This window comes from Nicotiana sylvestris, chromosome 3 (assembly GCF_000393655.2).
Source record: "Nicotiana sylvestris chromosome 3, ASM39365v2, whole genome shotgun sequence".
NCBI classification, from domain to species: Eukaryota; Viridiplantae; Streptophyta; class Magnoliopsida; order Solanales; family Solanaceae; genus Nicotiana; species Nicotiana sylvestris.
Genome location: NC_091059.1, coordinates 89734729 through 89743797, shown reverse-complemented (window position 1 = coordinate 89743797; position 9069 = coordinate 89734729). Strand labels below are relative to the sequence as shown.

General features: G+C 37.0%; 1 long non-coding RNA gene across 2 annotated transcripts; it reads right to left on the bottom strand.

Moving 5' to 3' along the window:
- Nucleotides 1–1622: 1622 nt before the first annotated feature.
- LOC104215138 (uncharacterized) lies at nucleotides 1623–8739 on the bottom strand. 2 transcript variants are annotated; one of them, XR_011406095.1, is made up of 3 exons: nucleotides 8200–8739; nucleotides 7310–7516; nucleotides 1623–1891 (listed from the first exon to the last, which is right to left on the bottom strand). It is a non-coding gene; the product is annotated as an uncharacterized lncRNA (long non-coding RNA). The 2 variants fall into 2 exon arrangements; XR_708102.2 differs by lacking the exon at nucleotides 1623–1891 and having other exon boundaries at nucleotides 5636–7516.
- Between the last annotated feature and the right edge of the window lie 330 nt (nucleotides 8740–9069).

Here is a 9069-nt window from a genome sequence, read left to right as displayed (position 1 = left end):
ATCCGATCGCGTGGGGCCGAAGTTGACTTTTCTTGACTTTTGGAGTGGGGTTATGAATTGATTCTAATAGTTAAATTTTTAATTCTTGAGTATATATTGATTGATTTGCACATTCCTCTGGTTGGTTTTGAGTTGCTCACCATCGACTTGGGGTATTAGTAGAGTGTTGGAGCCAAGGATATAGATTTGGGAGCAAGGTCAGTCTCTTGCCTAATTTTGTAATATAGAAATTATTCTCGTAGATAGTACATTTGTTACGCGGTACATGCTATGGATACTATGTATGAACGAAGTGACGAGTGTCCGTGCATAGCAAAATTCTTGGTTATGTTCGGGTAGAAGTAGACTTACATCACGCCTTAACTATACTACTTGAATTAATCTTGTCTGTTGATTACTTGAATTCATAACTGAGCATAAAACTAGAATTTACGTAGTTGACCGAGCCTTGTTATTTTACGTTTTTGCTGGATATTTGATTTTCGATGGGATAAGGCTTTCTCTTACATTCATATTTTTGTATTGTGCTTAAGTGAGCAGTAGTTATAGTAATTTCTTGAATCGCATGTATCTTTGCGAGTGAGATAGTGACCTGATGAAAGATTCTCTATTCTTACGTGATCGGACCGTTCGCCTCGACAGTATTATGAAATATCTTTATGGGAGCGGGTCGTTAGCCTTGGCAGTACCACAAGATGCATCTATAGATCGGGTCATACGACCTCGACGGTATTATGTGACACTATTCTTATGAGATCAGGTCATTTGTCTCGACATAATCATGCATAATATTGAATAGGGTGTTAGAGCACATATGAGTTTTCCTGACTTGAGATTTTATAGTGTACGATTCGGTAGTTATTCTTCTATTGATAATCATGATATTCATATTTTCTGATTTATGTTGCTACTTACTATGATACATGCTTGTCTTCTTTTATGTACATCATTCATTGAACTACTAGTAAGTGTCGATTTTAGACCCCTCGCCACTACTTCTTAGCGTCAACAAGATACTTATTAGGTGCGCATTGATTTACGTATTCATACTATACGTTTGCACTAAAATTGTGCAGGTAGTGTGATAGGTACACCGGGTAGTCACTTAGGCGCACAATAGCATTAGCCGGAGACTTGGTGGTGAGCTGTTTTCCGTGCTTCGATCCACAAAACCCAGAGTCTCCTTCCCCCAATATTTATTTTATTCGGTTTATTTTCATTCCAGACAATAGTTGTAGTAGTTTATATTCTATTAGATGCTCATGTACTTGTGACATCGGATTTTGGGAATTTTAGCAGTTGTTCATGGTCGTATTTGCTATTATATCATTTTATTTTATTCTGTTTATTTTCATTCCAGACAATAGTTGTAGTAGTTTATATTCTATTAGATGCTCATGTACTTGTGACATCGGATTTTGGGAATTTTAGCAGTTGTTCATGGTCGTATTTGCTATTATATCATTCTGCATTATATTTTGTTCATATTTCATGACATGGTAAGGATAACAACAATTTTTATCACGACCCTAAACCCAGACTCGGTCGTGATGGCGCCTCTCGTGAAGACAAGGCCAGCCGACACAATACTCAATTCATTTTAAGCAATCAAAATAACACAATTTAAGTTTTTAACATGATAATAATCCCAAAATAAAAGTGAAAATACAATTTGCAGAAACCAACACAGCCTGACATCGGGATGTCACCAGTCATGAGCATCTAACATAAGTCTAAGAGTTTGAAAGAGAGTTTATACAATCACTAGAAAAAGAAAATAAGATAGGAGGGAGAAATACTGGGCTGCGAATGCCAGGCAGCTACCTAGTGGACTCCGAATGGCCTGCTGGGAGCAATCAACCCTCACTGGCGGGACCTGAAGCTCCTGAATCTGCACACAGGGTGCAAGGAGTAAAGTGATTACTCCAACTCAGTGAGTAATAACAATAAATGAAGACTGAGCGATAAGAAATCACGTAAAAACACAATAACATGCTATAAAGAGGCAGGGTAAAACCAATAAAGTGCAATAAAATAGTGAAATCTTATAAAAACATCTTAGTTCAGTATAAGCTTCTTTAAAACACCTTTTTAACAATTAAACAAGTAAATGAAAGGTAGCTAGAAGAGACAAACACATAAAATCCGCCTTTTGGGCCCAATGTCAACAGAATTAGCCCATCGGGCAATAATATGGGACAATACCAACCCCTCGAGCTATATCTCATATCACAATGGGTACCCGCACTCACTGGGGGTGTACAGACTCTGGGAGGGGCCCCTTATGGCCCAAGCGCAACATCAAGCCATCTCGTGGCATAATCAATAGGCTATCAACCTCATATCAAGCCACCTTGTGGCGTACAATCTCCGGCCCTCGGCCTCAGAATCATAAATCAGTGTATCACTACTGCGACGTGCAGCCCAACCCAAAAGTATCCTCACAACATAGGCCCTCGGCCTTACTCAGTCAGAATCTTATAAGTCACTCGGGCAACAGTAAAACATAATGCTCAGCCCAAAGTATCATTTAAAATATCATTTAATGTGTTAAAATAGAGTAAGCATGGCTGAGTTATGAAAACAGTAGAATATAGCATGACTGAGTACAAGTCTAAAATCAAAACTGTGAGGAATAGTAGTAAACACCCTTTAAGGTCCAAAATAGTTGGCACGAGGCCCAAATATGGTATTCAGCCAAAAACATGATGATAGCAAACAGTTTTCAATCAAATACGCGGTAAAACAATCATTCGGGACGGACTAAGTCACAATTCCCAACGGTGCACGACCCCACGCTCGTCATTTAGCGTGTGCGTCACCTTAATATAGCAAAACGATGTGAAATCCAGGATTTCATACCCTCAAGATAATATTTACAATCATTACTCACCTTAATCCGATCCAAACTCAAGCCCGACACGCCTTTGCCCCTCGAATCGGCCCCAACTTGCATCGAATCTATCCAAAATCAGAATCACGACGTCAAAATATGCTAAGGGAACGAAGCCCATGCGAAAGTAATGAATTTACAACATAAATCCCGAAACTAACCAAAACTCGATACTCAGGCCCACGTCTCGGAATTCGATAAAATTTACATTAATAGATTCCTTATCTCCCCACGAGTTCATACATATCAAAAATTCCAAAATCTGACCACAAATGACCCCTCAAATCCTCAAGTCAAGGTCTCCAATACCAAGCCCTAATCCCTAATTTTTAACCCTTAATTTCCATTAATCTTAGGCCAAATTAGTGAAATAATGCCTTAGGATTGATTATTAGGTTCAAAAATCTTACCTCCAGACGTTATTCCTTCAATCCCTCTTCAAAATCTTCCAAAAAGCTCCAAAACCCACTTGAAATGGTGAAGAACATCTCAAAAATCAAGAAGGAACTCTTTTATACCTTCTGGCCCAGTCTTTTCGCACCTGTAGTCCATCCACCTCATCTGTGGTACCACTTCTGCGGTCCAAGACACCGCATCTGTGGTTTTCACTTATGGGCCAATATCCGCATCTGCGATGCACCGCCCGCACCTGCGCTAACGCAAGTATGCTCCCCTTACCGCTTCTGCAGTTCCAGCTGATCCTCCTCTTGGCCGCATCTGCAGCTCCCTCTACGCTTCTGCGAGCCCGCACCTGCGGTCCCCTAGCTACATGTGCGATTATAACAGCAAACTTAGCTTCAACTGCTACATCCAACTTCCAAACTTTCCGCTAACCATCTGAAATCACCCCGAGGCCCCCGGGACCTCAACCAAAAGCAAAACTAAGTCATATACCACTATCCAAACTTATACCAATCTTCAAAATACCTCAAATAACATCGAATCAACCAAACATATCGGATTCAAGCCTAAGGTTCTCAAAATCTTCTGAATTACGCTTTTGATCAAAAAGTCTACCAAACGACGTCCGAATGACCTGAAATTTTGCACACACATCCCAAATGACACGACAGACCTACTACAACTTCCGAAATTCTATTCCGACTCCTATATCAAAATCTCACCTATCAACCGGAAAACGCCAAAATTCCAATTTCATCAATTCAAGCCTAAATCTACTCCGTACCTCCAAAACACATTCCGATCACACTCCTAAGTCTCAAATCACATCCCAAAGCTATCCGAACCATCAGAACTCACATCCGGGCTCTTTAACACATAAGTCAACATCTGCTTGACTTTTCCAATTTAAGTTTCTTCAAAAGAGACTAAGTGTCTCAAACCTTACCAAAACCTCTCTGAACCCGAGCCAACCAACCTGATAACACAAAATACAGATGAACAAGGCAATAAGAAGCAAAAATAGGGAAAACAGAGCGGTAACTCATGAAACAACCAGTCGAGTCGTTACAATTTTATCATGGTTCCTAAATCTACTTCCGCTTTATTATTGTTACATCTCACATTTTCATACGTTAAAAGTTTCGTCTTCCGTTAATTGACGTAAACTCAGGGATGAGATTATCTTGAGGTTAACGTATTTATGCTATTTATAACAAGCGATAAGTAAGTGTCATGAAGAATAAAGGGTACACGAATTAAAGAAAACGAGTTTCATTGAAGGTTGCCGATTTGTGATAAAATACGGGTCGAGCGATAATACCCGATATTTATGGACTAGTACCATACAAGGTACCATATGACCGTCATAGTATGATGTATAAAGTTTATAAAAAATGAGTAGTATTTTTAGGTAATTTGAGATAATTCTTAATTATGCGGGTAATTGGTTAATTATCGGATAAAGAAACATTACTTAATTACCTAATAAGTAGATAAAGATTAATACTTCCTACCCCACCCTTCCAAAAACATGACAGCTGGCCACAACCTAAGGCAAATGACTCCTTAGTCATTTTAATAGGTGGCAACCTAATAAATTTATGTCAAGACACCTACCTCAAATTCCAAGACTTTCCAATTTAATGGATTTATCTACAACACGGATTGTAGGTTAAACATTTCGACCACCATGGACCCAAGCAAATCTACTGCAAATTGCAAATCAAACACCTTGTTAATCTTTGGATCGTTACTAGTTGTCAGTATTAGCAAGATATCATCACTGGAGATATACCAATTGCATCAATTGGAAACCAAGTTGTTGATTGCGGCCGAAAAATGTGACTTGTATACGGCCATAAACCATATCACAGTTAGATGTGATTTCTTACTAAATTCTTACAAAATCCCTACTCCAGGTATGTTAAGGCTATCCCTTCTTTCTCTTCGGCATGATACAAGTTATAAAGAAGAAACGAGCAAACACACAGTTTTCATAAACGACTATATTCATAGAAATACTAAGGGTCTCTGTGTTCTTGATTCCCCATGTGACATGTTATTATATCTTCTGTTCATGAGTTTCAAAGTAATATATAGTTGATAAAGTTTATCCGAAAGGAATATTGAGATTATTAACATATTTTCATGCATTTATACGGTTACATCGACTCATGACCAGATGGTATTATATATATGGAATATGGGAAAAGATTACGACATTATACACGCACCAGCACCTGATCAGTTGGTATATGTTGATGATGTTGCGCACAGGAATAACAATTATAATAACTTTTTTTTTGCAAATGAGTCAATCAAATAATAACCAACAGTGAATAATAAGTAGTGCAATCAACTTACCATACTAATTCAATACATTGACAATGTTAAAGTACCTGCAACATTTACTCTTCATACTAAACATTTCTTTTGAAAAGGTAAGGTAATGTTATAAATCCAGAACTAAGAATGTGCTATTGTAGCTTTAAATAATTAACAGAGGCAGAAAAAGTAAAAGGATAAGCCCCAAAAAACTAATCTTGTAATAATTCTAGCACCTGAAGAACAATTTCAACCTCATTTACATGTTCCATCCACACCAAAAGCAAGAATAGGATGTTAATGGAGTCCCCTCCACTGCCTTTGATAATTGGAAAAAGCACCAGATTTATCCTTTCCTATTGTAAACTCAATAAATATTGTACCAAAAACTAGAACATACAAAGTCCAATATTGCAAAGTCCAAGTATATTTTGACAAACTCATGATAAAGACCAAGCAAGACACAAAGTTTAGACCTTTCAAATAAATAAAGCAAATTACCTCTCTTCCTCAACTTTATTCTATAATCGTAAAATCCCTATATTTAACAAAATATTGTAGCTATTTAGACATAAGTATCCTATACCAGCCCAAAAAAATCACTTCATAACTAGACCAAAAAATGCAAGTAACCTAAAAGAAAGCTAGCGGTGGTTTTCTCGTAAAATGATGGGCAAAATGGATGAATTCTGGAGTACATTTTCAGTGCAACAATCTTTCACAACATCACATGTAGTACATGGTCAAGAGTACACAACAGTAAGCAAGTGGACACCATACGACTATAGGTACACAGGCAGCAGATTTGAACACACCACAACAGCTACCTCGATGCATCACAGAATGAAACAATAAGGGATAGACAAAGCACAAAGGGATATTGTTATGATGCAGCATGCTTACACGCAATCATAATATGGAATAAATGCAAAAGTTCCAATAGGAAACAAAGAGATGAATGCCAGATACCAAAGAAAAGACAATCACCTATCCAGAGAAGATATGCTGAGAGGAAAATCAAAAACTCAGCCAGCAATATGGTGCTGGACAGTGCTGGAAACAATACTGTCCTCAAAAAACAAGATCCATCGACATAGGATGCAAGCTCAAACACTAGAGTTAAAATACACAAGTGTTGACAAGTACAAGAGAAAGGGTCAAAATGACGATCAGTAGCGTGCAAATAAGCAAAATTACTACATATGTAGCATCATAGTGATTAAACATGCTATTCTATTTATATATCCTTTTCATACAGTAGCACATTGTGATATCAGTATTGGTTATCACAACACAAATGTTGGTAATAGGACTTATGTAACTGTTAATTTTTACCTTTTTCATTTTGTATGACTTTATATATATATATATAAACTAGCCCTAGCCACTTGCCTAGCGGATTACCAAAAAAAAATACACCTCAACACGGCCAAGTCGCACAAAGTCGGATTTTGTAGAGTTCTGATGGGACCTCCTCAAATTCAATTCCATTCGATCTTGCAATATTAAACTTTAAAATGTGATCTTAATAGTAATCAAGAAATCATGCCAGTAATCAAGCAATTCCACAAACATAATTTTAACTACTGGTGCAAACCCTACTGATTGCCAAAACATGTGAACTCCAGAAAAGCATGTCAATTCAAACTAAATAAGTTGTGCACCCATAGAAAAGAACATGAAACTTACTTGGACCAGTTCATCAGTGGTCATAGCACAAACTGGAAGATGCTCAGCAGATTGAACATGAATGCTTGCCCCAATCTCACTTTGCAATTTCTGAATAACATCGCCTTTTCTTCCTAAAAGGCATCCAACCAAATTGTTAGGAACAAGTAGACGCATGATGATTACAATTTCATTCTTATCCTCATTTTGTGCTTCATGCAAGTCTTCCTGCACGATCGAGCGAATGAATAATTATTTTCAAATATGATTTTGGGCAATTCTCATCTCACGAAATAAATTTTGGATTTGAGTGAGTTAGTACATCTAGTTTAATTTTTAAGCATTTACCTTAAGACTTTAGCGCCATATCATAAGCCACAACGCTCTCGAGCATTCGAAAACTCAGGAGTTGACACTCTAAAGTTAGAACAGGTTTACCAACTCGACAAACCAGCAATGAACGATAAGATATTTTCATAGATTACACCCTCTTAGAGTGGCTTCAAAATTCAACTCAAAGACCTTATGAAACATAGTTTATGCCAATTGATAGCATAAATCCATGTACTAATATTGAGAGTCAATTTCTAGAAAAATCCAAATATAGAGTGAATGCAATTACAGAAAAATAGACTAAGATAAGAGTGTCAATAAATTCAAGATGTCAAAAGCAAACATAACTAAAAGACTGACCTTTTTGAAAAGTCATCTTTGGCAGATTTTCTATAGGAATATTAGTTCTAAAAATTTAAACTCGCAGTAGCCACACCTAACGAAAATAAAACCTTAACAATTGGGGTTCAAAAAAACAATAGAAAGCAAGATATTAAATACACTACCACACCCTAAATATTATAGAAAAAAGGAACGATTAAAGAAGAAAATACCCAAATTGAAAAAGAAAAACTTACAACTAAAATCAGTTTTTTACGGAGTGCCTTTTGCGTTTGCTATAGAAATCACCGACTTCTGAGTTCATGGGTTGAATACGACGATGATGCGCAAATAGTCTGAATGTCATTAGCAAACGGACACAGATCTTCTGGAGATCTCTCACCAGACTACTGGATTTGAGGGATTTCAAAGAGAGAAATTAAAAGGGGAAAATGGGTCTGATGGATTAGAGTGAATTGGGGAAAACCGAAAACGTAATGGGAGATAAGGGAAAAGTGAAAAGGGTTCAGATTTGGGGAAAATATGACTGGATCTAGAGTAAAATGAAAAGGGGGAAATGGGTACGAGGGATTAGAGTATTGGGGGAAAACTTTATTGGAGGTAAAGGAAAAGGGAAAAGGGTTCAGATTTGGAAAAAAACGTAACTGGAGCTAGGCCACATCTACTTTTATTTAGAAAATAAATAAAAATTGTGGATTTTAACTATATATATTACATATTACATATTAAAAATAAATAAAAAGATAAAAAGGTTTAAAGAGAGAGTACTAGATCTGGCGGGCTACACGAAAAAATTAAGGAGGGAACAATAACCGTTCCTATAAATATTTTTTTGGAAAAAACCGTTGCTATTGATAGATATATTGTAACAGTTATAGAAACCGTGGCTATAAGAAAACGTACAGCAACGGTTATTATACAATGGCAACGGTTGGTTGCTAAAGTGTACTAATAGCATCCAAAACCTTTGGTAACGGTTAAAACTGTCGCTATAGAGATCTGTGGCAACGGTTATGTAACCATTGCTGAAACGTCCGTTGCCATAGGCTCATTTTCTGGTAGTGACAATTTCTTTCTAAAATAAATAAACCTTTGAGAAGTTAAAA